This window comes from Zea mays, chromosome 5 (assembly GCF_902167145.1).
Source record: "Zea mays cultivar B73 chromosome 5, Zm-B73-REFERENCE-NAM-5.0, whole genome shotgun sequence".
NCBI lineage: Eukaryota > Viridiplantae > Streptophyta > Magnoliopsida > Poales > Poaceae > Zea > Zea mays.
In genome coordinates this window covers 124,016,275-124,043,640 of record NC_050100.1, presented here as the reverse complement: position 1 = coordinate 124,043,640, position 27,366 = coordinate 124,016,275, and the positions used below count along the sequence as shown (strand labels likewise).

The window sequence follows — 27,366 nt, the reverse complement described above, 5'->3', positions numbered from 1 at the left end:
AAGAAATGGTCGAGTGTGGTGCCCATGCAGTGTTTGCAAAAATTATCAACGTCAAACCAAGAAAGAGATGTCTGGTCATCTTTGCAAAAATGGCTACGTGCCAAATTATGAAGTTTGGGTGCATCATGGTGAGGAGCTTCCCCGTGGATATGCTCCAGAAGGTCAAGACGATATTGACCCAGATTTAGACCGAATGGAGGAGATGGTTCAGGATTTAAGAGAGGATCCTGATTTAGTGTTTCCAGATAATCCTGAGGATCCTCAACCGCCGTATGAGATTGAATTTGTGGGGTTGTTTGTAAAACAAAAAGCAGGAAAATCATGTTTTTCTATTTTTTAATAACTTCCAACGGCCTCTTATTTCCGACGGCCCCGTCGGAAATAAGCTGTGACGGCGTCAGGCGCCGGCGGCCGGCCGTCTGCGGGGCCCACCTCGCCTTATTTCCGACGGCCCCACCCTGGCCATCGGAAATAAGCTTATTTCCGACGGCCCCGTCGGAAGCGCGGGTACTTCCGACCGGGTATCCCCTACGGCGTTACTTCCGACGGGACCCGCCTTAAGCCGTCGGAAGTTACTACTTCCGACGGTTCAGGACTTATTTCCGACGGTTTAGGCCGTCAGAAACTGGGCGTTTTCCTGTAGTGACTCCACGTTGTGGCATCCCAATGGACGAGGGTTGCACTCAACCCCTCTCAAGTGATCCAATGATCGACTTGAATACCACGGTATTTTTCTTTCTTATACTCTCTCCCGTTTGCGAGGAATCTCCATAGCTTGGAGCCTCTCGCCCTTACAATTTATGATCACAAAGAAGCACAGAAGTAAGGGTGGGAAGAGCAACACACACAAGACTCAAAGCACGAGCACAATCACGCACACAAAGCCACAACTTGAGCTCACAACACAACTCGAGGAGTTCTCTACTCAAATGGTGCTCAAGTCACTATCTCAAGGAATCGAATGCGCGAGAATGGAGTCTTGGTGCTTAGAGATGATCAAAGAATGCTTGGGTGACTCCTCCATGCGCCTAGGGGGTCCCTTTTATAGCCCCAAGGCAGCTAGGAGCCGTTGGAACCCAACAAGGAAGGCAATTCTTGCCTTCTGTCGGGTGGCGCATCGGACAGTCCGGTGCACCACCGGACAGCCACTGTAGCATGTTCGGTGCGGATCTCCTTCCATTCCTGGCGCAGCCGACCGTTGGATCTTCGGGCTGGTTGGCGCACTGGACACTGTCCGGTGCACACCGGACAGTCTGTTGCCCCCAGCCGACCGTTGGCTGGGGCCACGCGTCGCGCGCGGATTGCCCGGCCGACCGTTGCGCTGGCGACCGTTGGCTCACCGGATAGTCTGGTGCACCACCGGACAGTCCGATGAATTATAGCCGTACGCCGCTGAAGATTTCCCGAGAATGGCCAGATCGCCGGAGCTGGCCTGGCGCACCGAACACTGTCCGGTGCACCACCGGACAGTCCGGTGGGCCAGACCGAGCTGAGTCTTGGCTGCTTCCAGCCAAGTCCTTTTCTCTTTCTCTTTTCTCTCATTCTAGCACTTAGACAAATATATTAGTACACAAAAACCAATGTACTAAGTCTAGAATCATACCTTCTTGTTGATTTGCACTTCATTCATCATTTGGCACATAATTACTCACTCAATATGTGTTGGGCACTTAATCACAAACAAAATATATTAGAAATAGCTCAAGGGTACATTTCCCTTTCAAAGAGGTCCGCCTCGCGTGCTAACCCCGATCCCCATCGGAGTTCTTGCGCCACTCGATTCGGGAAACGCTCGGCACCATCCCTTACGATCGGCTCCACCGCCGTAAGCCTTGAGTATAGCCGCACAATTGCTTCGAGTGCTGGTAAGCATTCTTTCGAGTTTGCTTCGTCCTTCACTTTCGTTTACTTTCGGCATCACACGAAGTAGAGTTCCTGGGCGTTGTTAATTGTTCATCGGGGTCAAGCGTCCGCCGGGTGCTTCCTGCCGCGGTGGTGGGGCATGCTACTGCGATTAGCATTTGGGAAGCGTCGGTGTTGGCCTTGTGATTCAGGGTTGCCCGTGCACCATGAATTATTGAGATCATGGGGCTATTGCGTTTGATGGGTGTGGCGTCGGTCATCGTCATCGTGGATGTTGGCAGCACTACCACTAGCGGGATCGGCGGGGGGGGGGGGGGGGAAGATGATCTCCCTGCCGTGCGATCGTCATGCACGGTGTAGGATAGAGCACAAACCTTAGAATCTCAGCCATACATCCCTTTGTGAACGGTTATGACCAGATCTGCCACTTTAAAATCGTAGCCGTTGATCCGTTGTAACGCCCCGTCCAATCCCTAGACCGACGGTACTTACTCCTGACAGCTCTCTAGGATCATATATTGTCCCCACAGACCAACACGAATCTTTTGTGCACACTTTGTCCTCACTCATGCGCACCCGAGAAAACTTCTCGGTCGGTCACCCATCCCAAATTGCTCAAAGACAAGCATGCTTAACTTGGAGGTTCTTTCGAGATAGGCTTTAGAAAAAGAAGATGCACCTTATTGGTATGGATACTCTATTAATTCTATTAAGCCTTGGGCCAGGATATCACCATCCTAGGGCAAGGATATCACAATCCACCCCCTTAGAAGACCGACGTCCTTGTCGGTCAACCCAATCCAAGAAACTCCCCGCTTAGCCACGTATGTGTGTCTAGTGTCATCCTATGCCATGCCATGTGACCACTCGGAGCCCACATGTGCCATGCGCCATATACCCGAACCCTAACCCACACACGCCCGTGAAACCTCGAGGGTAGGCTCTGATACCACTTGTAACACGCTTTCCAATCCCTAGACCGGTGGTACTTACTTCTGACAGCTCGCTAGGATCATATATTGTCCCCACAGACCAACGCGAGTCTTTTGTGCGCACTTTGTCCTCACTCATGCGCACCTGAGAAAAACTTCCTGGTCGATCACCCATCCTAAATTGCTCCAAGCCAAGCACGCTTAACTTGGAGGTTCTTTTGAGATAGGCTTCCAAAAAAGATGATGCACCTTGTTGGTATGGATACTCTATTAATTCTATTAAGCCTTGGGCTAGGATATCACCATCCCAAGGGCTAGGATATCACATCCGTGCATGAGCGGTCGAGATTAAATCGTGGCGTACCCCTTCGCTCTGTTTAGTCGCGGTCGAAGGATGAAGATCTAGCGGTTCTGTGTGCGTGCGCGTACTACTTCCGGCTATAGTTGCTAAAGAACCCCTGGAAATCTTACGAATTAACGCGTAGTCCATATGCAGTTCAGGGATATTTAATCCTAGTCCCTAGAACTTGTAGTTTGGCCCCTATTCTATTAAAGAATGGCGTGCGCAGTCCTGGACTTTATAGAATTTAGTAAATTAAATCTGAAAATGGGGTTTTAGTAAAAAAATATGATAATCTTAGAAACTCCAAAACTTCTTCATTTTAACTTCGATTTAGTCCGTTAAAGTCGGTTAGCTTCATAATGAAATTATCTACTCCTTGGTAACACTATTTTATTATGTAACATATAGAACTAATTTGTTTAACTTATGTTTATTGAATTAGATTTTTTAGTTAATAAATATCTTGATCCTATAATTATAATTTGATTAAAATATGATGTCTAGTCAAGTTATAACTTGGATTAGTTATTTCATTACAATAATTGTTTCACCTATTATTAATTAACATAGATTATGTTTTTACTATTTAACCATCTAAAACTTTAGAAAGCCATACCTTTTCAATCATAACTTCGAATTTATTGGCTCTCGATCCTGCGATCCCATAGCAGCGCGTAGAATATTCTTACATAGTTGTTTTCTCCTGTTTGGTGTACTGTTATGTTTATGTACTCCTTGCCTATTTGTATGTATTGGTACGAGTAGCGGTGAGGTCACGAGAATCTGAAGACCAACTTGGTACCTGGAATCTCAAGTATAAGGCAAGTTGTGCCCTTGATCACTCTTCTTTACCTAATAATGTTCTTGTTAATCACGGTGACATACTTAGGTTAATTTGATGGGACCTAATAGTTTCCCTAGCATTGTATATTCCACACCTTGCAAACGAAAAAACTATTGGGTAGATTTGCTATTGCTCAACCTGGTTTTGGGAAATTAATGTTATATTATGCTCATGTTCCAATTTTGCTGTTGTTTTAATTATTGTTCATGATAATATCATTATGTTAATTGGAACATTGAGCGACCACCTGGTAAAACAATGCTACCACAAGGATGGTATGGGACGCCCTTGGCAGACTAATTAGGAAAGCTAGTGGAGGACTACCTTACCTGAAAGGGGCAAGGGCAGTAGAGGAGTTGTGGTATAAGGAAGTTCTTGGGTCGACCATGCAGCGATGGCTTTTCGGACAAGGGATTCCTATATTGCCCTTCTCAAAAACTATAGCAGGTTTTCTGAAGCTAATGGAACTTTGTACAGGCCTCGTAGTGCTATCCTGCCTGGTCTCCTCGGTAGAGATGTATGGGATTCATGACCCCATGGTAAATGGGTAATACAACTTGTGGGTAAAGATGTGCAACCTCTGCAGAGTGTAAAACTGGTATATCAGTCGTGCTCACGGACATGAGCGGCTCGGACCCTCACATGATTAAATTATGGAATTAAACTTAATCTATCATTTGCATTGCATTGTGGGTGTTATTATTAATTGTGATCTCTTATTTAATTGGGTTAGTATCTACTTATACTTAGTAACTTCTAATAAAATTTTGACCAACTTTAAAAGTAAAGCTCAACTTTAACCATATCCTTAGTACCACAAGATAAGGAGCATGAAGGATGCCACGATGAGTTCGTGAGAGGTCTAGGCTGTCGTCTCCCAGTCAATTGTGGTTGTTGAATCGTTGTCTTCTTATGATGTAATTATTTAACTAATTTGTACAGAACTCTTATTATATAGTAATGATGTGACATTCATTTCTGTACCATGACTCATCATATGTGTGAGACTTGATCCTAGCACACATTTGAGACGCGCCCGGGGTTGCCCCTTAAATCCGGGTGTGACAGAAGTGGTATCACAAAAATGTTGACTGTAGGACTAACTAGATAGAACTGGACAACCCTTACCTACTTACATTTTTCTCTGATTCTTTCTAAACTTTCCTTAATCTTTTCTCATCTATTGTTGCTTTACTCCGATTACTCTTATGTTGTCTTTCTTAAAACCAAAAGTGGATTTCACACTTTGATATCCTATACCTAGAGTGACCTTTAGGAATAGGAGGCCTAATCTTAGGAACAAAAACAAAACTATTTTTTGTAGGTATCTGTACGCTTGAATGTTGTTCTTATGATACCCGTTTGATTTGGTTCTTTGATTGAGTGTGATGAGTTGTGGAGTAATGTCCACAATTGCATCTGCATATACATATAAGCATAAAAATGTGTTTATAAGACAACTAGCCGACCTAGATTATCTCCCATTAAAATGTATCTAGTATCACAGATCCAACTTATCTTAACAAATTATATCTTATCCTCAGTGATTCATCCTATAAAATATAGTTATCCCAACCTAGACACAACACCGCCAACCAAAACTCTGATCCTTCAGTTTATGACCAGCTACTAGGCTATCTATTCTGCCTACTAAATTATTTCCCTTGCAAAACTATCTTATCATATGTCTCTAACCTAGATGGTTAATACCAGGAGGGGAGGAGGTGTTGATCTACCTACTCGTATTCATTGCAGGAGGATAGTTACCCAACCACAACCGGAGATGAACCCTTTTCTGAATCCTCCACCGGCTGGGACAGATGCTATAGTTGCCGCTCAGATGCAACTACTACAGCAGATGGCTAACACCATGATAGAGATGCAAGCGCAAATCCGTCAAGACCATCAAGAAATGCGTCAAGAGCGTCAAGAAATCCGCCAAGAACAGCAGGAATGACAGCAACTACCACCTCCACCACTGGCAACTCCACCCAGGGACAAGCGCCGAGAATTTATGAGCCACAAACCTCCCACATTTTCTAGCTCCCTAGACCCCACTACAAGCTAGTCTGTGGAAAAGATGCTCAGTATAGCTCAGTGCACTGACAGGGAGAAAGTGCTTTATGCATCGGGTCGCCTCACTGGCCCTGCTGCGGATTGGTGGGATGCATACTGCACAACACACTCTGCTACTCACACCAGTACCTGGACAGAATTCTCCACTAACTTCAGAAACTACCACATTCCTTCTAGTCTTATGAAGATTAAGAAGGAGTTTTTATCCCTCAAACAAGGAGGCATGTCAGTAAGTGAATACAGAGACAGATTCATCCAGCTATCGTGATATGCTCCTAGGGATGTTGATGATGAGAAAAAGCATGAACTATTGCTGGAGGGATTAATTGGGCCACTTCAATACCAACTGATGTCCCACACATTCTCGTCCTTCCAGAAACTACTGGACAAGGCTATAGCTCTGGAACACAAGAGAGTTGAGCTAGGAGAGAAGAGAAGGGCTACTAACCAGGGACTGGCTGGAAGTAGTACCTGTCGCCATTATACTACACCTCAAAGTACACCAGCTCGTGGCAGTTTCGGGCAACTGACTCAACCGACCCAAGCTCCTCCTCAAGAAAGCACCCCAGCAGGACCCATTGCTCCTAATGCACCCACAAACAGGTCATGCTTCAAATGTGGACAGACTGGTCATTATGCCAACTACTGTCCCAATAGGGCTGCTTACACTACCCCAGCTCTGGTGAAGCAAGGTCAGGTCTCAGGAGCTAAAAGTTAGGCCTTATCCGTCAATCGGGGACAAGTAAACCATGTGGAAGCAGAAGATGAACCTGGAGAACCCGAAAACCAGGAGGAGGTGCCGGATGAAGGTGAAAAAGCTAATGAAGAGGGGAATGATCAACAAGATTAGAGTAGTTTTTCTTTTAGGGAGTAGTATTTGTAATACCTAAATAAGGCCTTAGGTAGTAGTTAGTTCTTTATTATTTTAGGAATAGTAATAAGGTCTATTTGAACCTATGTTTTGATAACAAGTTATGCATCATGTTGAGGTTCTTGATTATGCGTATGTGTTGAGACAAGATAAAGATACATCCCTTTTCTTACTAATCTCAAGGAAGAGACTATTTTTAAGGGGGTAGAATTTGTAACACTCTAAAATTTTATTTTGTGACTTAGGGGAGTTCTTCCAAAAGTTGTGGATTAAAAAAAATCAAAGATAAAGTGTCCTTGATGAATAATTAAGCTTTGGAATTCAACCTTTCTAAAATAAATGGTCATAACAAAACAATGTTAGTTAAATTATATCTTAATGAAGAATAGACAGGGGAAAATGTTTTCTATCAAAACAAAGGAATATGAACTTTTGAATATACCTTAATTTGACTACACACCCAAAATAATATACTATTGAAACAAATGTGGTGTGTGTATTTCATGTTGAAAACATTACCTAAATAAAATAATAATAAAAAATAAAGTAACTAAATAAATAGATTAATATAATTATTGCACGTCATGCTGGAGTCTACTTGTGCATCTAAAATTAAAGATTTGAAATTCAAACTAGATTTTGATTAGAAATTGAAATAGAAAGTAAAATGGAAAAATATAATAGGAAATAGAAAAGAAAATAGAAAAGAAAGAAAGAAAAAAAAGAGAGAAACAGACCTCGCACTGGGCCTAAAGCATCGCTCGACCCAATCCGTCCAGCTGTGCGCCCTGGTTTCCGACATGTGGGCTCGGCTGTCAGCCAAACCCGTGCACCTTGGCGGTGATCCGCGCCGACAGGTGGGTCCTCGGCCAGCCTCTGCGGTGGGTGCCCACTTTCCTCCACCGCTGAGGCGTGGGTCTGCGTGGGCAGGCTGCTCTGTAGATCTTCTCGGGCATGTCTATGAGGCCGGTTTGTTGCAACAGTCACCGCCATGCGCGCTTGGCTCCAGCTGGTCGCCTCACCAACCCATAAAAAGAGGCTCGCCTCACGTGCTAACCCTGATCCCCACCGGAGTTCTTGCGTCACCCGATTCGGGCCGCGCTCGGCACCATCCCTAACGATGGGCTCCACCGCCGTAAGCCTTGAGTATAGCCGCACCATTGCTTCGAGCACTGGTAAGCGTTCTCCCGAGTTTGCTTCGTCCTTCACTTTCATTTGCTTTCGGCATTACGTGGAGTAGAGTTCCTGGGCGTTGTTAATTGTTTGTCGAAGTCAGGCGTCCGCCGAGTGCTTCCTGTCACCGTGGAGGGGCATGCTACTGCGATTAGCCAAGATTTGGGGAGCATCGGTGTGAGCCTTACGATTCAAGGTTTGCCATGCACCCATGAATTATTGAGATCCGGGTGCTATTGCGTCCGATGGGTGTGGCCGGTCGCCGTCGTCGTGGATGTTGGTACCACTGCCGCCAGCATGATCGGGGGGGGGGGGGGGGGGGGGGGGAGGGGATGATCTCCCCGCCGTCCGATCGTCATGCATGGTGTAGGATAGAGCACATAACCTTAGAATCTCAGCCATAGATCCCTTTGTGAACGGTTGTGACCAAATCCTCCACTTTAAAATCATAGCGGTCGAGATTAAATCGTGTCGTACCTGTACGCTCTGTTTAGTCATGTCAGTAGGATGAAGATCTAGCTGCTCTGTGTGCGTGCACGTACTGCTGCCAGCCATAGTTGCTAAAGAACCCCTGGAAATCTTACGAATTAACCCCCAGTCCATATGCAGTTAAGGGAGATTTAATCCTAGTCCCTAGAACTTGCAGTTTGACCCCTGTTCTCTTAGGTAGTGTTTGGTTGAAGAGCCAAGTAGAACGGAACCGTTCTGTCCCAGTTTTGTTGTTGTTTGGTTATAAAGGAACTATAACGGAATGGCTCCAATTAGGGAATATTCTCCTCAGATTCGGAACCATTCCGCTCCAAAAAATCAAGCGGACGGAGCCGCTCCGTTCCCATCCCGCTCTCACAGTCACGCTCTGTTCCGTTCACTCTGCAACCAAACAAAAAACAGAGCCGCTCCGTTACAGATTACCAAACACAGAACAGAACGGCTCCGTTCCTAGAATCAGGGATGTGTTGGTACTTGCTCTCAGCAGCAAGGAAGCCAACAAGGGAGAACGGTGGTGACAACAGGGTTACGTGCACGGGGGCTATAGCTCTGTTAATGTCTAGCCTCTCACGGGCACTGTGTGGGGGTATTTATAGGTATCTGAGTGCCCAGCGCCTCGTGTTAAGGACGCATGTGCCCTCGGACACCTAGTTTATCCCCAGAATATTCCCATAAAGCAGGGTTACAAGCTGTACTTACAAGAATGCCTTTACAAACTAGGCCCGTAACACAGCGGCGGTCACGCGGGGCCCGTTACAATGGGCCAGATCACACGTGGGCCTCAGAGCAGGACGAGGCCGTGCCGCGGGGAGACGTCACCGCAGGCCTTCGTCTGGTGCTGAATAAAGCGAAGGGTGTCCCTGCCCGTTTTGTCTTCGTCAAACCAGCGACTGCAGCGAAAGGCGACGAACGAAGGGTGGCGTCTCTGCCTTCGCCCCAACATTTGCCCTCCGAGGGACCAGTTCGACAAAGTCACCTGGTGCCGAAGACGTCGCTAGATGGCGGAGACGCTGCCCTCGCTCGAAGTGGTTCCGCGGGGGTTTTTGATGTGACCGTTGATGGACGGCGTACTGTTGGATTGCGGGTTTCCCGAAGCGTCGCGTCCTGTCGGATTGCGGGTTTCCCGAAGAGCCGCGCCCTGCCTATAAAAGGGGGCGGGGGTCGGCGCTGTTTGAACTTTGCCTTCCGCGCTCCGTAAAAACCCTAGCCTCCCGCCGTCTTGCTGCTCTTCTTCTTCCGCTGCTCCTTTTGCTCGCCGGAGTGCTGGCTCGAGTGAAGCAAACCGCCCGCCGCCGCCGACGGTACGTAGCAATGCCGTCCTCTTCTTCTTCCTCCGACACCATGCCGCCGGCCGCCGCCTCGTCTGAGGAGACGTTGAGTAGCGTGATGGTGGAGGAGTTGCGCGCCGGCGACTCTGTTGATTTTGGTGCGTCACGGATGACGTCAGCCCGCGTTGAAGATATGCAGCGGTTGGGCTACTTTGGCGGCGGAGTTGCTCGTGCTCCGGGGACGGAGGAAGTCCCCGAGCCGGAGGGTGAGTTGGTCGTTTTCGAGGCGTTCTTCGCCGCCGGTCTCCGCTTGCCTACGCACCGGTTTGTCGGCGAAGTCCTGCGTAGATTCAATGTTCAGATACATTAGCTGACACCGAATGCCATGGTGGCGCTGGCGAAGTATGTCTGGGCGACGACTTCGTATGGCGGGCAGCCGTCTGTTGAAGTTTTTGCGAAGAATTATTGTTTGCATTGGCAGAAGAGGATGGTTGGGGACGGAGTTGCCCAGTTCGGGTCGTGCACATTCACGCCGAAGACCGGCAAGACCACAATGCCAGTAGTGGAGTTGGTTCCGTGCGCCCGCAACAAGTGGGGCAATTGGAATGAGTTTTGGTTTTATGTTGCGGAGGGTACTGTCGAAGGCCATAAATGACTCCCCGTGTCTGAGATGTGCTCTCATTATTATTCTGCGTATCCGCCTTTTGAAGTGGCAGAAGAGGATGCAGACGAAGGGGCCCTCCGATGCGCTACCGATCAGAGCAGTGGGCGTGATTTAGTTGAAGAGTTCGTGGCGTACGGGGTCTGGCCCTTGGCGCACGGCTGGGCGCTGGGCGAAGTGTGCCCTCGCCAGATGCCTTTTCACGGAGGACGGGTGGTGCGAAGTCCTGCCTTCGCACTGAACTTGCGAAATCGTGACCCGGCCGCCTTTGTGCGTGATGCGGAGGACTTGGCGGTGCGGCTCGTGGGACGTTACGTGCCGAGGACTGAAGGCCAGCGCAGCTTTGATATCTGCGGGTCAAATGAGCGCTTGAACAGGGTCTTCGAATTGAATCAATTGCCGTACGACGGCTATCCTGGTCAAGACGAAGCGGACCGCCGTGGGAAGAAACCGGCGGTGGAGACTGGAGGCGACCCTGCGCTGGCGGCCACCCCCTCCTCAAAAAAGAGAAAATTAGGTACTGTGATGGGGGGACTTGGGGTGTCTGATAGTTTTGCTAGAGAGTTAATGAGGACGTGCGCGGCCCCGGGGGAAAGGATGTCTTCGCCCGAGCTCCGGGAGTCTTCGGCTCGGATGCTGAGGGTTACCGGGGGTTGCTGGCCGAAAAATGTTCCTATCCCCTGCGCGGCTGAGGAGGACTGTTTTACATCTCGTATGGTTCATCGGTGGAGAGTTTTTCCTTACGGGCGAAATATCGGTGCTGTTGTGTGGACAGTGATAGACAAGGATCGCCAAGGGGCGGCGCAAAAACGCCAGGCGACTGTCAGGATTCACGAAGCTCGGCCGAAAAAGCAGCGGGGAACTGCGAAGGCTGCGGCCTCCGGCAGAGGCAAGCCGCCGCTGGCGGTGAAGGCGGGCGCCTCTGCGCCTAGCAAGGCGCCGGAGGCAACGGCGGGCGCCGGAGGCTCCAAGTCAACGAAGGTGGCGCCCCCGGCCAGCGGAGTGGCGGAGGCTTCGAAGGCGGCCCGAGCGCTGCCGTTGGCGGGCAAACGTGTTGCCGACTTCGGCACCGACATTACTGTGGATGACTATCTTGGTGGTAAGTCGCTGGTCTATTATTGTTTTTTTTAATTTGTGGATGCGTTGCAGGGCCGGACGAGGGCCAGCTTGCTGTAGTTGCGCCTGGCGCGGCGATCGCGACGGCCGCCAAGGCGCCGAAGGCGGGGGGCGAGGCGCTTGGCACCGGAGGCGAGGTGTCGGTCCTCGCGCTGGTCAGGGACGAGGCGGGCGCGGCGACCCGCCGGCTGAAGGTGGCGACGGAGGCGCTGAGTCAGGCGACGGAGGCGCTGAGTCAGGTCCGTTGAGCCATACTCTCTCCTCCACCTCTTTTGGGGCGACGGTCTTACGTACTGCGTCGCGGCTCTGCAGGTGGCTGACTTCGCCAGCCGTACTGCGTCGGGGGCCCTCATGGCAGCTGTGTCTGCCGAAGTCGAGAGACTTCGGACACAACATGCTGACGCTGTCCGTGAGAAGTCGGCCTCCGACAGCAAGTGCCGTAAGCTGACGGACAGGGTGGCCGCCCTGGAGAGGGAGAAGGCTGACCTCCGGCGCCAACTGGCGGCGGAGAGGAGGGAAGCTAACGAGGCCGTCGCCAAGGGGCAGGCTGCTCAGGCGGAGGCCAAGCTGGCGCGGGCGGAGGGCAATCTTGCCAAGGAGCTCGCCGAACATCTGCAGGAGCGGCTCACCGCCCTGGAGAGCCGCGCTAAGGAGGCCGAGGCCGCAACGCATGCGGAGGCCGAACGGACGCGCACGCAGCTTATGGATACATATCATGAGCTGGGTGCGCGGACCGGTGACTTCGAAGTGCCGGACCGAGAGTCCGGGCTTCGCTGTATGCAATGGGTGCAGGAGGAGCTGCTGGAACTTCCCGCCGTCTTGGGGGGGTTGATGTCGTACGCCTCCCTGGTCACCTGCGAGGGGGCGATGGACGCGCTCTCCCGCGAAGGGTGCCGGCACTTCGAGGCCTTCGACCAGGCGGATGAAGATTTTGATCGAGATATCTATAAGGTCGAAGACCCCGTGGTGAAGGAATCCGCCGGGGCCCTCTATGACCGGATGTGGGGTCTGTACGGTCGTGAGGTGGTCAGGGAGCGGGCCGAGGCTGCGAGGGCTCAGGTAACGTCGTTTGTTTGGCGTTTGCTGTATGCGGGCTGTGCGTTTGTTTGCTGAATCTGTGTGTCTTGTTCTAGGCGGAGCGCGGCGAGCGGGTGGACGACTTCGGGGCCCTGAACAGCGCGCTGCCGGACCCGGAGCTGACCCTCGCGGAGGCTGCGACTGGAGTCGCCCTGGAAACAACCCTGGAGACTGCGGAAGACGCGCCGGGCGTCCCCACCTCTGCTGTGGCCGGCGAAGGCCTGCCCCCAAAGGTGGCCGAAGGCGCGCCTGACGCCCCCGCAGCTGCTGCGCCGAGCGCTGAAGATTCCGCGGCGGTGGTAGCGGAAGCAGCGGCGGAGGCGACAGCGGAGGCTCCCGCAGCGGCAGGGCCTTCGCAGGTGGCGTAGTGGGTGTTTAGGGTTGGGGACTTTTTGGATGTTGTACTGAACTTTGGTTGCTGCGCAGGTTCGAGAGTTTGGGCCTGCGCACGCAACCGCTACTACTGAGTTTTTGGCGGCTTCGACCGCGGAAGGTGGAAATGAATATGGTGGGTCTGTATCTGAGTTTTTTGATTTTACTGACTCTGGGAGCTCGGTTGAGTGGACTGAGGAGTCGTCGGAGGAGGACTTGGATTATTTTGCGGCCTTGGACGTTGCTGCGGCGGAGGCTTCGCCACACGCCGCGGACGCGCCGGACGTGCCAGGCCCTAGCACCGGGCGCCGCCGACGAAGGGCGGTTGCAAAACGTAGGGTTAGCGCGGAGGAGGGGGCTCGGCTTCGTGTGAGTAGGGTTGGTCGGCAGGAACTGTTGTCTTTGCCGGCCGCCGCGAGCATAGGGGAAGGGGAACTGCGAAGTCTTTTTGCGGGTGAGGAGCTTAGGATAATGTTATTTAATTATAGGGAGATGGGTATTATTCCTAAGGTGGAGCCGATGTAGAGTGTGGTGCCCTCGCTTGTATATGTGTAAAGGGTTGTAAGATGAAGCTGTGTGCCCTCGCGTGCCTGTGCCTGCGAGGGCGCTGAGTACTTTGTGTGGCATGGTTGGCTATGCTGTGCTGGTGTGATTATAGTCGGTCTTAGCGCGGATGGTTTGATACTGTCGCTTCTGCTTTTGTTGTACTAGTTTGACCGCGCCCTGAGGCGGCTTCTGCGCGGAGTCTTTGTGGGAGACATCAGAATTTCTCGCACTCGTTGTGCTAAGTCCGGCTGCACCTTTAGGCGACTTCTGCGCGGATGGTTTTCGCGATAGACATCGGAATTTTTTCGCACTTGTTGTGCTAAGTCCGGCTGCACCCTTAGGCGACTTCTGCACGGATAGTCTTCGCGATAGACATCGGAATTTTTTCGCACTTGTTGTGCTAAGTCCGGCTGCACCTTTAGGCGACTTCTGCGCGGATAGTCTTCGCGATAGACATCGGAATTTTTTCGCACTTGTTGTGCTAAGTCCGGCTGCACCCTTAGGCGACTTCTGCGCGGATAGTCTTCGCGATAGACGTCGGAATTTTTCGCACTTGTTGTGCTGAGTCCGGCTGCACCCTTAGGCGACTTCTGCGTGGATAGTCTTCGTGATAGACGTCGGAATTTTTCGCACTTGTTGTGCTGAGTCCGGCTGCACCCTTAGGCGACTTCTGCGCGGATAGTCTTCGTGATAGACGTCGGAATTTTTCGCACTTGTTGTGCTGAGTCCGGCTGCACCCTTAGGCGACTTCTGCGCGGACTTGTCGCACGCGAGGGTGGCTAGCGCTTAGCCTCGCGGTGACTTCGAATTGGTCGAATGCCGAAGACCGGTGTCGCGGTCTTTTTTCGACACATGTTTTTGCGGGGGATTTTTCTCACATATATTACATGGCTCCGCCTCGTTAAAAACCTCACCCCCCGGGAGGAAAAGAGTGCGGGCCGGTACAAGATCGTTTGCGGAGAATTACAAGGGCGAAATCGGCCCTAAATGGATCAAACAAAAAATTTGCGAAGGTTGTCGATGTTCCAGGAGTGCTCCAGGTCCTCGCCGTTTGGCGTTGTGAGCCTGTAAGCGCTGGGGGAAGCTTTTGACTTGACTATGAAGGGGCCCTCCCACTTGGGCTCCAGCTTGCCCTTGGACTCCGTCCGAGCTGTCCGGATGAGTACGAGGTCCCCCTCGCTGAACTCCCTCGGGATGACTGCGCGGTCGCGCCATGCTTTGGTTTGGGCTTGATATTTGTTTAGGGCCTGTAGGGCGAAGACCCGGTCTCCGTCAATGAGATCTTTTGAAGTTGGCTCATCCACGTCGGGGACGGCTGACGGAACTGTACGCGGGGACCTATGCTTTATTTCTTGCGGGGTCATTGCCTCCGATCCGTATAGAAGGCGGAAAGGAGTGAACCCGGTCGCCCTGCACTCAGTTGTGTTTAGCGCCCAGACTGCCTCCGGTAATAAATCGGTCCATCTGCCTTTTCTTTCATCGAGGAGCATCTTTTTGACAGCTGTGAATATTTTCCCATTGGCGCGCTCCACGACCCCGTTGGACTGCGGATGATAGACTGAAGCGAAGGCAAGCTTGGTGCCGATGGAGAAACAAAAATCCTTGAAATCTTGGCTGTCGAACTGCTTGCCGTTGTCAACTGTTAGCTCGGACGGTACTCCGAAGCGGCAAACGATGTTCTGCCAGAAGAATTTTTGGGCAGTCTTTGATGTGATTGTGGAAACAGCCCTCGCTTCAATCCATTTGGTGAAGTATTCGACGGCTACGAAGGCGAACTTAAGGTTCCCCTGAGCGGTGGGCAGGGGCCCGACGATGTCCAGGCCCCAGCGCTGGAGAGGCCATGTATGGGCAATCAGCTTTGTATATTGCGAGGGGTTGCCTGACCGAGGAGAGAACTTCTGGCAGGCTTCGCAGGACCTCGTGACCCGATTTGCTGCGCAGATCATTGCGGGCCAGTAAAACCCTTATCGGATCACCTTGGCAGCCAGGGCCCTTGGCCCTGCGTGCGAGCCGCACGTGCCACTGTGGACTTCGCGTAGGATCTGCATGCCTTCGGTTTCGGTGACGCATTTCAGCATTGGCTGACTGACCCCTTTCTTGTATAATTGGCCCTCAATCAGTGCGAAGTCCCTGCTTCGATGTCTGAGGCGCTTTGCCTCACTGACGTCAGTTGGATGATAGTACCCCTGTAGGAACAGGGTTATTGGTGCCCGCCAGTCTTCGGTCATGATTAGGTTGACTATATGGTGGCCCTCGCTATCATTAGTTATTTGGAGCCCTTCGGGGCTCCGGACGGCGGGCGTGCCGATGGTGTGAAAGAACACGTCGGAGGGCAAGGGCTCGCCCCTGGCGGCGGCCTTGGCCAATGCGTCGGCCTCCTCGTTCTTGGCCCTATCCACATGCTGCAGGGTGAATCCCTTGAACTGTCTCTCGAGACTTCGGATAGCCGCGAGGTATTGCATGAGCGCGGGGTCCTTTGCTGCATAATCTTTCTCGATCTGGCCGGCAACTATCTTGGAGTCTGTCTTGATGATACATGTGGTGACTCCGAGGGCCCTTAGCTTGCGGAGGCCGAGGATAACCGCTTCATACTCTGCGATGTTGTTTGTGCATCTGTCGGACTCCAGAGCGAAGCTGAGGCGTGCTGCATATCTGTGTTTGACTCCGGTTGGTGAGGTGACAATTGCAGCGACGCCTGCCCCCGCATGGCACCATGCGCCGTCGCAATGGATGGTCCAAATCTTCTCTGTGGACGGGGCCGGCTGTGTTATTGGCCCAGTCCAGTCGACGACGAAGTCTGCTAGGACTTGCGACTTGATGGCTGTCCTGGGCTCGAAGCTGATGTGGTAGCCGGAGAGTTCGGCTGCCCACTTAGCAATCCTGACCGATGCCTCCGGGTTTCTGAATAGTTCGCCGAGCCCCCTGTCCGAGGTGACTCGGACCTTGAATGCTTCAAAATAATGGCGCAGTTTGCGCGAGGACATAACAACTGCGTAGGCGATCTTCTCCAGCTCTGTCATGTTGCATTTGGACGGTGTCAGGACTTCGGAGACATAGTAAATAGGGCACTGTCTGACTGTGCCTTCAACAGTCTGCTCCTGCACTAGTGCCGCGCTGACCGCGTGCGGCGAAGCCGCGACATAGAGCAATAGGGGGAGCGAGGGGTCAGGGCTTGTGAGGATGGCCAGCTCCGATAAGTACTGTTTTAGTGAGGCGAAGGCCGCTGCTTGCTCCGGCCCCCAAGCGAAGTCTTTCGCACCGCGAAGTGTTTTGAGGAAGGGGAGACTTCGCTCGGCGGACCTGGAGATGAATCTGTTGAGAGCGGCTAATCTGCCTGTCAGACGCTGGACGTCCCTGACGGACTGCGGAGGCGACATGTCGACGATGGCCTGGATCTTGGTTGGGTTGGCCTCGATGCCGCGGTGTGACACCAGGTAACCCAATATCTTGCCCTGGCGAACACCGAAGACGCACTTTTCCGGGTTCAGGCGGAGTCGTGCGTCTCGCATGTTCGCGAATGTCTCGGCGAGGTCGGCGAGGTGGTCCTCCTTATTCTTGCTGGCGACGACGATGTCGTCCACATATGTAAATATGTTTCTACCGACCTGCCCTTCGAGTACTGTTTTGGTGAGTCTGGAGAAGGTGGACCCCGCATTCTTGAGTCCCTCCGGCATCCTGATGAAGCAATAAGTGCCGAAGGGTGTTATAAAGCTGGTGCTAGCCTTGTCTTCCTCTTTCATGTATATCTGGTGATAGCCGGAGAAGCAGTCGAGGAGTGACATGACCTCGCATCCGGCCGCGCTATCGACTATTTTGTCGATCCGCGGCAACGGGAAATTGTCCTTCGGGCAGGCCTTGTTGAGGCTGGTGAAGTCTATGCACATTCGCCATTTCCCGCTTTTTTTCTGCACCATTACGACATTGGAGAGCCACGTGGGGTAAGCCACTGGCTCGATGAATTTAGCCTCTAGGAGGCGGTGCACTTCCGCCTTGGCGGCCTCCGTCTTTTCGTCGGACATTTTGCGGAGCTTTTGCTTTTTTGGTCGCACCGAAGGGTCGATTCCCAAGCTGTGCTCGATTATGGATCGGCTGACTCCGACCAGGTCTAGGGCGGACCAGGCGAAGACATCTTTATTCTTGGCCAGGCAGCAGAGAAGCCTCTCTTCTTCATGTGATGTGAGGTCTTCGCTGATAGTGAGGGTCTGCTTGGGCGTGGCCTGATCAAGGGGAACAGTCTTGGTTCCGTCTTGGCTCTGCAACTGTGCCTTCTCGTGCTGCTTATCGGTTGGGCTGGCGGGCGCAGGGACCTCGCGCTGGGTCGTGAGACAGTGTACATTCCTCTGACCGGGCACGAAGTCCCGCTCTATGTTGCGCGCCGTCTGCTGGTTGCCGTAGATCGTGATAGCGCCTAGCGGACCTGGTATCTTCATGCATAGGTACAGTCCGTGGATGGCAGCTTCAAACTTATTGATGGAGCCCCGGCCCATGATGGCGTTGTACGGATATACCATGTCAACAATGTCGAAGGTTACTTGCTCACTTCGGGCATTGGGTGCTACACCGAAGGAGAGGGGAAGCTCTATTTTGCCAACGGGAAAGGTGCCTTTGCCGCCGAAGCCATACAACGGATTGTCCAAAGGCTTGAGCAGGCTGTGGCTTATACCCATGCGGTCGAAGGCGTGGAGGAAGATGATGTCCGCCTGACTGCCGTTGTCGACCAGGACTTTGTGTAGGTCCCAGCCTGCCACGCTGCAATTGATGACCATAGCGTCGATGTGGGGGGCACTGCGCAGGTCGACGTCTCGTGCATCGAAGGTTAGCGGTATGTGGGACCACTTCGTCTGCACGACTGGGCCGGTGACCGCGACATGGTTGATGCTGCGGTAGTGGTCCCGCTTCTGCCGCTTGGTGTCGAAGTCAGTGCTGGACCCCCCTGTTATCATGTGAATGACTCCGCGATATGGTTGATCGGCGAAGTCTTCCTGCTTTGGGGCATGGGGGATGTTTTGGTGGTGCTGGTGTGGTGGTGGGGGACTGGGGGTGGAGGAGGTACGATTTGTACCTCCTGATGGTGTTGGTAAGCGTGGTGCGGCGGATGCGGGGCGGGAGCGTGGATATATGGTGGAGGGGGTGGCTGGTAATTATGCGCGACAATTCTGGGGTTGTCGGCTGGCTGCGCCCGCGCCATTCTGTCTCTGGTGGCCTTCGTTTCGGGGCAGTCTTTGGTTTGGTGGGCGCAGTCTTCGCCGTGAAAAAGGCAGTAGAACCGGCGCGGCGGCTGCGCGCGCCCTCGGCCCCTGCCGCGAGTTCCGTTTCCGCGGCCCTGGGGGGGATATTCCTGGCGACGAGGGGGGTCAGCAGCAGGCTGCTGGTTGGCGATGTTGTGCACTTGCTGTTGACTGCGGCCATCTCGACCGGAGTCTGGTTGCGGAGTCCTCGTCCACGTGCGGCTGGACTGCGGGGCATCTTTGGGCTTCCGCTGTGACTCAACCTTGCGCTGGTGGAGTTCTTCGGATTTAGCATATTTTTCAAAGAGCTGATATAGCTCCTGGAGGTTCTTGGGTGGATCTCTGATACAGTGGCTGTAGAGGACGCCGGCCCGAAGGCCATTGATGGCGTAGTGGATAGCGATATGATCATCGACGGAGGGCAGCTGTGACTTGAGTGTTAAGAATTTACGGTAATACTCCCGCAGAGTCTCCTTTTCCAGCTGTTTGCAAAGCGAGAGCTCGGCCAAAGCGTCGGTGTCCGGACGGTACCCTTGGAAGTTGAGAAGGAACTTGTCCCTGAGACTTCTCCACGAATCAATGGACAGCGGAGGCAATCTGGTGAACCAGGTGAGTGCTGGGCCCTCCAGGGCGATGATGAAAGACTTCGCCATTGTGGCGTCGTCCCCTCCGGCGGATGCAACGGCGACTTGGTAACTCATTATGTATTGCGCCGGGTCGGTGCTGCCGTTGTACTTGGGATATGCCCCTGCCCGGAAGTTAGCTGGCCAAGGCGTCACTTGCAGGTGTGGCGCCAGGGGACTTCGCTCGTCGAGGTAGTTGACCCCTTGGAAGGGCGCGCCGTGCTGGAAGGCGTAGTCATGCTGTGGGTAGCGCGGGTTCTCCGGCTGCGCCCGGTGTTGCAGGGGTGGGCCATGCTGCAGGCCGAGGTGGCCTTCGCGCGTGTCTTCCGGTTGCGCGCGCTGCTGGAGGGGTGGCTCTTGCTGTAGGCCGAGGTGGCCTTCGCGCTGCATCAGCGCGATCTCGCACTCGAGGTCTTGGGCCTTCTGCTCCTCGTCGCGTATCATCTGCCGCACCTTGGCTAGTGCGGACACACGCTGGCGCTTGGCCTCCAGTATCTCTTTCTGCCTCTGGAGATTGCGGTTTTTGAGGCGCAGGGCGCGCAGCTGTAACTGTTCTTCTGTTGAGACGCCGAGGACCTCGCCGTCCTCGGTGAGATCCGCGCCCTCTAGTGGGGCGAAGCCTGGGGGCGGCTGCGATTGTCCTTCGGGCTCGCAGGTGCGGAAGGTGTCGTCCTCGCAGGTGCGGGGAATATTGCCTTCGGTGGGCTCTTGGTGGGTGGATTGGGTGAGGGCGAGGGCCTTGCCCTTCCTTGCGGCAAGCAGTGCTGCCTTCGCAGCCTCATCAGCCTTCGGGTTAGCTCTCTTGGGTGCCATCGCGGGTGGTTTGGTCGTAGCACGAACGGTGGGCGCCAAATGTTGGTACTTGCTCTCAGCAGCAAGGAAGCCAACAAGGGAGAACGGTGGTGACAACAGGGTTACGTGCACGGGGGCTATAGCTCTGTTAATGTCTAGCCTCTCACGGGCACTGTGTGGGGGTATTTATAGGTATCTGAGTGCCCAGCGCCTCGTGTTAAGGACGCATGTGCCCTCGGACACCTAGTTTATCCCCAGAATATTCCCATAAAGCAGGGTTACAAGCTGTACTTACAAGAATGCCTTTACAAACTAGGCCCGTAACACAGCGGCGGTCACGCGGGGCCCGTTACAATGGGCCAGATCACACGTGGGCCTCAGAGCAGGACGAGGCCGTGCCGCGGGGAGACGTCACCGCAGGCCTTCGTCTGGTGCTGAATAAAGCGAAGGGTGTCCCTGCCCGTTTTGTCTTCGTCAAACCAGCGACTGCAGCGAAAGGCGACGAGCGAAGGGTGGCGTCTCTGCCTTCGCCCCAACAGGATGGAACGGCTCCGTTCTACTTGGCTCCTCAACCAAACACTACCTTAAAAAATGGTGTGTGTAGTCTTGGACTTTCTAGAATTTAGTAAATTAAATCTGAAAATGGGGTTTTAGTATAAAAATATGATAATCTTAGAAACCCCATAACTTCTTCATTTAATTATGATTTAGTCTGTTTAAGTCGCGTTAGCTTTATAACGAAATTGTCTATGCCTTAGTAACACTATTTTATCATGTAACATATATAACTAATTTGTTTAACCTATGTTTATTGAATTAGTTGTTTTAGTTAATGAAATATCTTGATCCTATAATTATAATTTGATTAAAATATGATGTCTAGTTAAGTTATAACTTGGATTAGTTATTTCGTTACAATAATTATTTCACCTATTATTAATTAACATAGATTATATTTTTATTTTACTATTTAACTATCTAAAACTTCAGAAAACCATACCTTTTCAATCATAACTTCGAATTTAGTGGTTCTCGAACCTGTGATCCCGTAGCAATGCGTAGAATATTCTTACACAGTTGTTTTCTCCTGTTTGGTGTACTGTTATGTTTATGTACTCCTTGCCTATTTGTATGTATTGCTACGAGTAGCGATGAGATCACGAGAATTTGAAGACCAACTTGGTACCTGAAATCTCAAGTCTAAGGCAAGTTGTGCCTTTGATCACTCTTCTTTAACTAATAATGTTTCTGTTAATCACGGTGACATGCTCAGGTTCATTTGATGGGACCTGTTGGGGGCATTCCTCTTCCGAAGGTCCTCAAAAAATGTGACTAGCCATATGTTTTCAGTATAATTATGAATAGTTATAGGAAGCTTCGGCTTTGGAATGGAGAACTTCTCTCATGACAGAACGAATGGAAATAAAGGGTGGGCGACGAAGCTAGAATCCAAAAGACTTTAGCTGGACATGTTGACGAAGCTCAAGTATGATAACGACTGAAGAAGGATAAAGACCATACAGTCATAATAATTCTTGTTAAAATCATAGATAGTTACCAAGGACATAAATGTACTTTTATCTGGGCTGTGTCCCGTGCCTATAAATAGATGAACAATAACACCGTACTGTTCACGCTGGATTGTAATCACTCTCACGCCATCCTCATTCTCTCACCTTTTGGCAAACCGAAGGTACCAATGTAATATGAATATTATTGATGTTTACGAAATATAAGAATAAATGAATCATTGATACATAACAATTATTATTTTTATTCTCTTGTATTCCTTCGCTTTCTTATTTGGATTCATGTTTATATGTAAATGATGAAGGTGTGTCCTTCATGACCTTTGTCTAAAGATCATTATATCCGAGAGGGAATAATGCTTCGAAGGACGAAGGTCTTTAACCATTAACAATTGTGTTGCCTTGTTCTTGATTTATAGCATTTGAGAACAAGTGACCAACAGGACCTAATAGGTTTCCCTAGCATTGCATATCCCACACCTTGCAAACAAGAGAACTATTGGGTAGATTTGCTATTGCTCTACCTGGTTTTGGGAAATTAATGTTACATTATGATCATGTTCAAATTTTGCTGTTGTTTTAATTATTGTTCATGATAAGATCGTTATGTTAATTGGAACATGGAGCGACCACCCGAAAAACAGTGCTACCACAAGGGTGGTATGGGACGCCCTTGGCTGACTAATTAGGAAAGCTAGTGGAGGTATACCTTATCCGAAAGGGGCAAGGGCGGTAGAGGAGCTACGGTATAGGGAGGTCTCGGGTCGATCATGCTGCAATGGCTTTTCGGATGAGGGATTCCTATATTTCCCTTCTCAGAAACCGTAGCGGGATTTCTAAAGCTAGTGGAACTTTGTAAAGGCCTCATAGTGCTACCCTGTCTTGTCTCCTTAGTAGAGATGTATGAGATTCATGACCCTGTGGGAAATGGGTAACACGACTTGTGGGTAAAGATGTGCAACCTCTGCAGAGTGTAAGACTGGTATATCAGCCGTGCTCACGGTCATGAGCGGTTCGTACCCTCACATGATTAACTTATGGAATTAAACTTAATCTATCATTTGCATTGCATTGTGTGTGTTATTATTAATTGTGATCTCTTATTTAATTGGGTTGGTATCTATTTATACTTAGTAACTACTAATAAAATTTTTACCAACTTTAAAAGTAATGCTCAACTTTAACCATCTCCTCTGGTAGGCCTTACACTTCATATGAGCCTCACTGTAAGTGAGCTCATGTACATTACTCTCCACAACTTGTTGAACGATGAACGTATGTGAGCTCACTCTTACTGTAATCACATCACCCTAAGTCAAGTACAAGTACCACAAGATAAGGAGCATGAAGGATGCCGTGATGAGTTCGTGAGAGGTCTAGGTTGTCATTTCCCAGTCAACTGTGGTTGCTAGATCGTTGTCTTTTTATGATATAATTATTTAACTATTTTATATAGAACTCTTATTTTATAGTAATGATGAGATATTCGTTTATGTACCATGAGTCATCATATGTGTGAGACTTGATCCTAGCACACATTTGAGATGCACCCGGGTTTGCCCCTTAAATCCGGGTGTGACAGAGTAACACTCTTCCAATCTCGGACCGACGGTACTTACTCATGGCAGCTTGCTAGGATCTTATATTGTCACCGCAGACCAACACATGTCTTTTGTGCGCACTTTGTCCTCACTAATGTGCACCCGAAAAAACTTCATGGTCGGTCACCCATCCCAAATTGCTCCAAGCCAAGCACGCTTAACTTGGAGGTTCGTTCGAGATATGCTTCCAAAAAAGAAGATGAACCTTCTTGATATGAATACTCTATTAATTCTATTAAGCCTTGGGACAGGATACCACCATCCCAGGGGCTAGGATATCACAATCCACCGCCTTAGAAGACCGACCAATCTAGGAACCTCCTTTCTTAGCCACGTCTGTGTGTCTAGTGTCGTCATATACCATGCCATGTGACCACTCCGGTCCCACATGCGCCATTGGCCATATACCTGAACCCCTAACCCATACACGCCGGTGAAACCGCGAGGGTCAGCTCTGATACCCCTTATAACACCCCGTCCAATCCTGTACCGGTGGTACTTACACCTGGCAACTTGCTAGGATCATATATTGTCCCCACGAACCAACACATGTCTTTTGTGCGCACTTTGTCCTCACTCATGCGCACCCGAGAAAACTTCTCGATCGGTCACCCATCCCAAATTGCTTCAAGACAAGCACGCTTAACTTGAAGGTTCTTTCGAGATATGTTTCCGAAAAAAAGATACACCTTGTTGGTATGGATACTCTATTAATTATATTATGTTTTGGGATATGATATCATCATCACAGGGGATAGGATATCACAGTGACCCTTACGAATTGATGTGATCATTCTCAAGAAATAGTGGTTGCAGTATGAACTAATATGTTGTTTCGAGCGTTATGGAAACAATTAGAAAATTTACCTAACAAGTAAATCAGCTGTTATATAATAAAATCAAATTTTATGCCCATCACACACAACAAGAAACAATATAGTCGCACTTTAGTTCTTTCACAAGATTTAAGGAGTGACCTTAGCCAATTGAGTGGTTCAAAAGAAATTAACTTAAAAGGCAGATACCTGCATAGAAAGATGCAGTTGGACTAAAGGATGCATACGTGACTCTAAAAAACCAACAGAGATTGCGAGATTAGTGGACATGGCCAAGGAGGTCAAACCCAAGGACAATGAAACCATTTTTTACTATTTAAAATAGTAGTAGTTTTAGCTCTATATTTTTATGTCTACATTCATATAGATGATAATAAATCTAGACACATATATAGAACATATACATTAACTATTGTATGAATCTATAAAGGTAAAATAAATTTTAATTTAGGACTGAGGGAGTATTAAATTTCTGAATCGAGTAATACGTATGAGAAAATTATGGTTATTAACAAGTCATGTAGCCTTTTTTTGCCTGCTCTGAGATTTTACATACCTAGAATATAAAAGAAGAAAAATCAAAGAACTTATCACGTCAATAATCAGTTGCTTATACACATATAGTAGTTAAAACAACCAGCTAGTATAAATTTACGTAACTAGCTGGAATAGGTTAGAAAGATCTGGAAATAGATACACCACAACAAGACGTCCTACTACAGATTTTGGATTGGTTTGCAAGGCAGTTTTGGTGTAATATCTTAGCTCTAATTGGGCTGTCCTCTGTGGTTTCTAAAAGGAGAGATCTTTGTTTTGCTGAATGGTGGAGAAAAGCATTAGTTAAGATTCATAAAAGAAAAAGAAAGGGTTTTAATAGTATTGTCATTCTTGGTGCTTGGAGTCTTTGGAAGCATAGAAACAGGTGTATCTTTGATGGAGCTAGACCCTATCTGATCTCTTTGGAGTCATGGTTTAGAGAGAAGCTACATGTTTGGATTTTAGCAGGGGCTAAGAACTTGCATTCTCTTTTTGATCCGGTTTAGAGGAAGGTCCTTGAGAGGTGTTAGAGTGCAGGGTGTGTCAGGTGTGCGTATGAGGGTGAGTCTGTGTGCGTTGAGTGGTGTGTGTTGGTGTGCGTGGGTGTTCCCGTGTTTTCCTGTTTGTTTTCCGGCCTTAGGCCTTTTTTCCTCTTCAATTAATACAATAATACACAACTCTCCTGCGTATTCGAGAAAAAATATCATTATTTAAATGATTGAAAATTGCATGAGAACAAGGAAATGAAGAAAAGTGAGACTCTTATCTACTTCACAAATAAAAAATGAGACAACTAAGAGATGATGTTTACTGCTTTTCGAATCCTTTTTGAAACATGGAAAACAATCTTCAGTTGGTCATGGTGTAAGCAACACATGATCTTGATCTTTGCAACAAAACAAAGACAATCATGTTTACAAAAAAATAATGCACACTAAAGTTAACAAAAAGATAGTTGTTTCAGTTCCATACCAGCAAATCAAGTGGAAGTGATTCAAGCCTTGAATCACCATCAAACACATATGCATCAGATGTCTTTGGAAATATCTGCCCGTTATTACTACCAGATGGTCAAATTTGAGTCTAGCAGGGGACAAATTTGGTGTATTTCTTTCTAGTAGAACCTCAGGTTGTGGAGGTAACTTCAGCTCATCTTTCACATTCAACAGAATCCTTTTCTTCTCGATGTCCCTACTCGTACTTCTACTATAACGAATTTGAGCAAGGACACTAGGTTTCAAGTACTTATTCTTTGCATGTTTCACTCGTTTCTTCTGCTTAAGTGTGTGTGATGCATGGTGATTGCTATTTACGCTTGTTGGTCACTTGTTCTCAAATGCTGTAAATCAAGAACAAGACAACACAATTCTTAAAGGTCAAGGACCTTCGTCCCACTACAAGAAACTGATAAATGTTCGTGGGTTTTGTTAAGAACATGGGTACCGACGTTCTTACATTAGTTAAGTTCATGGGTTTTTTAAGAACGTGGGTACTCACGTTCTTAAATTAAGTTCGTGGGCCCTAGCCAAAACCGTTGAACTTAACCTATTAGGAACGTGGGTACCCACGTTCTTAAATTAAATACGTGGGCCACGTGGACACCATCGAACTTAACCCAAAAACCTAAATTCCTAACCCCTCGCGTCTCTCTTCCTCTCCTTTCCCGCTTCCCACCAGCTCGCGCCCGCCGCCGGCCGCCAGCTCACGCGCCCCCCCGCCGCTAGCCCGCACCTCCACCTTGCGCGCTGCACCGCGCCGCGCCGCCAGCCCCATGTCGCCTGGCCTCCTCCGAGCCCGACGCCGACAAGACGACACTGCTGGCGTTCCTCTCCGGCGTGGGCCGCGACGCCACCGCCCACGCGCGCATCAACTCGCCCACCACTCACCTCGCCTACAGCGCCGACGGCCCCAGCCTCGGCTGGACGGGGGTCACCTGCAGCGACGGCGGCACGCGCGTCGTGGCGCTGCACCTCCCGGGGCTAGGCCTCTCGGGCGCCGTGCCTCCAGGCATGCTCGGTCGCCTCACCGCGCTGCAGCTGCTCAGCCTGCGCTCCAACGACCTCTCTGGCCCGCTCCCCGCCGACCTTTTGTGCCTGCCCGCGCTCGCGGGCCTCCACCTTCAATGCAACGCCTTCTCTGGCGCGCTCCCCACCGCCCTCGTGGGGTTGACCGCGCTCCAGGTGCTCGACCTCACCTTCAACGCCTTCGACGACGCCGTCCCCAGCGCGCTCGCCAACCTCACCCGCCTCGTCGCGCTCGACCTCTCCAACAACTCGCTGTTCGGTCGCGTGCTGTACCTCGGCCTCCCCGCGCTTCGGTTCCTCAACCTCTCCAACAACCGCCTTGACGGGACCGTGCCGGCGTCCCTCCTCCGCTTCCCCGACGCCGCCTTCGCCGGCAACAACCTCACGCGCCCGGCTCCGGCTCAGGCGCCGCCGATTGTTGTCGCTCTGCCTCCTGGCCTCGTTGCGCCTCCCCCGCGAGGTGGTGGCCCAGGCTCAATGTCACACCTGGATTTCGGGGCACCAAGACCCGGGCGCGAACATAATCACCAGGTGTGCTGGGACCAAGTCTCACACATATGATGAA

At 50.4% G+C, this 27,366-nt stretch overlaps 1 pseudogene; it reads left to right on the top strand.

The window, feature by feature from the left end:
• Positions 1-8,049: 8,049 nt before the first annotated feature.
• The window catches only part of LOC103628422 (probable inactive receptor kinase At5g58300), a 37,503-nt pseudogene continuing 18,186 nt past the window's right edge, over positions 8,050-27,366 (top strand).